Source organism: Nannospalax galili, unplaced genomic scaffold, assembly GCF_000622305.1.
Source record: "Nannospalax galili isolate Female #2095 unplaced genomic scaffold, S.galili_v1.0 scaffold1233, whole genome shotgun sequence".
Lineage (NCBI taxonomy): Eukaryota > Metazoa > Chordata > Mammalia > Rodentia > Spalacidae > Nannospalax > Nannospalax galili.
Genome location: NW_008333791.1, coordinates 766,190 through 769,064, shown reverse-complemented (window position 1 = coordinate 769,064; position 2,875 = coordinate 766,190).

Genomic DNA, 2,875 nt, shown 5'->3' with positions numbered 1-2,875 from the left:
TTTTTTTTTTTTTAGGGATTTTCTTGGAGGGGTTATTTGAATGTTTGGTTTTGAGACAGGGTCTCACTGTATAGCCCTGGCTAGCCTGGAATTCACAGATACCCACCCACCTCTGCCTTCCAAGTGCTGGGATTAGGGGTGTGTACCACCACATTCAGGTTTTTATTTATTTATTTATTTTTGTCTTATTGAGACAGTTTCCCTGTAGCCTCAGCTGGCCCGGAACTTGCTATGCAGACCAGGCTAGCCTCGATCTCATAGAGATCCGCCTGCTCCTGACTCCCAAGTGTTGGAATTAAAGGCATGTGCCACCATGCCCAGCCCTCAGGTTATAATTTTTAAAAGGTTTAAAAAAATGTCGGGCAGATTTCCTGGAACATGCTGGCAAACCAGCCTAGTAGCTCAAGGTTCAGTGAGACCCTGTCTTTCTCACAGTGGAAAGTGAATGACACCTGACATTGACCTCTGGCCTACACACACACAAACACACATGAGCATATACACACATATACCACACACAGAAAAATTTTAAATATAACTCTCATACAGACATAAACATATGACATTATCTTAAATGACCAGGGTACTAGGAATATAGTAAGACCTTTTTTTTTTTGTCTTTTTTGAGACAGGGTCTCCCTGTAGCCCCAGCTGTCCTGGAACTCACTATGTAGACCAGGCTGGCCTTGAACGCAGAGATCTGCCTGCCTTTACCTCCCAAGTGCTGGGATTAAAGGCGTGCACCAACACGCCCAGCTAGACTTATTTTTTTAATATCCTATTATTTTTATCTTTTGTACATGAGTGTATTGCCTGCATATATGTAAATACACCCACGTTGTACAGTGCCTGCAGAGATGAGGTGTCAGAATCTCTAGAATTGGAGTTATGGACAGTTGTTAGGGGCCATGAACCTTGGTCCTCTGTGAGAGCAGTCAGTACTCATAACTGCTGAGCCATCTCTCTAGCCCCTATAGTAGGACTTTTAAAACATTTTTATTTATTTTTATGTGTATGAATGTTTTGCCTGCATAAATGTAAGTGTAGCCATGCCACACAATGCCTGAGGGGATCAGAAGACAGTATCAGATCCCCTGGAACTGGAGTTACCAATGGTTGTGAGCCTCCATGTGGGTGCTGGGAACTGAACCCACCATGTAGACCAGGTTGGCCTTGAACTCACAGAGATCTGCCTGCCTCTGCCTCCTGAGTTCTAGGATTAAAAGTATGTGCCACCAAGCCAGGCTATTTGCCTATTTTTAAATTTTGGAGAATTTTTCAGGACATGTCTCCTTTCATTAAAATGTAATGGGGTTGGAGAGATGGCTCAGCAGTTTAGCACACTGGCTGCTCTTGCAGAGGATTTGGTTCAGTTCCCAGCACCCACATGGTGGTCAACAACCATCTATAGCTCCAGTTCCAGGGGATCCAACACCCTCTTCTGACCCCCCTTGGGCACTGTACAACACAGGTGCACTTACACACATGCAGGCAATATACTTACATATAAAATAAAAATAAATTCTCCTACACACACACACACACACACACAAAGAGTTACACAATTTGGGAGTCTTTTAGATAGACCCACTGAAGGGGTACCCCAATTGCCTCACCCGGCGTCCCTGTTCAGCATGGAAGATGCCAGAGCGGTCTGCGTCCAGATTCCCTATCTACAAGTTGGGTAACCTCTTCAGAGGATGGTGTGATAAGAATAGAAGGTAGCAATTGGCTAGGTGTTAGACCCCCGGTCTGGGGTACCCAACGTCCACGGAAGGTCGCATCCCAATAACTCAGTCCTCAGACCAGGAGATGCAATAAGTAAGAGGATTTAATCGTTTGTGCAGATGGGCTCCTGCCTCACGAGAGAGAGAGAGAGAGAGAGAGAGAGAGAGAGGGAGAGAGAGAAGCAGCCCAGAGCTCAGCTTACAGGCTTCTTTTAAAGGCAAAAACCACAAACCAAAACCGGCAGCAGTGGGAGGGGGCCGGCAGCAGTGGGAGGGGGAAATTTCGGGTAATTTTCAGCTTGAGCACAGAGCATGAAAAGGTCAGCTTTTTCTCAGCAGTTAGATTTTACATCTTACTTCCTTGTACAGCTTTCCAGAATATTCTTCTTTCAATCTGGGGGGACTTGGTTTGATTCCATCATAGGCAGTTAGGGTAAAAAGACCCCAAAGAAAAGTAGCCAGTTTCTTGGCTAAAGGTCACAATGTCCTTGGGCCTCTTAGCAACATACTCCATTCCAAAGGCCAAAAATGTCAAAAGTATTTGGGAAAAAAAAATATTTTAGGAATACCTTTTCAGAGGGAGGAATGTTAGAGTAGCCAAAAGCCCCATAAAAATAAATAAATCAGTCAAAGAAGAAAGAGTATATGAAGTTATCAGAAAAAAGTGATGGGGTGATATGGGAGGAGTTGGAGGGGAGGGAATGGGCATAGATTTGATCAAAGCACCTTATATGCACGTATGAAATTCTCAATAAATTATCTTTTTTAAAAAAGAGGTGGGGGCCATTCAGAAGTAATAATAATAAAAAATTTTGGTCATATTGAGACAGGGTCTCCCTGTATAGGCCTGGCCTGGAACTCACTATGTAGACCAGACTGGCCTTGAACTCACAGAAATCCACCTACCTCTACCTCCTGAGTGCTGGGATTAAAGGCATGCGCTACCACGCCTGGCTAAATCTTACATTCTTTTTTAAAAAAAAAAAAATTTTATGTTGCTGGGTGTGGTGGTGCATGCCTTTAGTCCCAGCACTTGGGAGGCAGAGGCAGGCAGATCTCTGTGAGTTTAAGGCCAGCCTGGTCTACATAGTGAGTTCCAGGACAGCTGGGGCTACAGGGAGACCCTGTCTCAAAAAAAGACCAAAAAA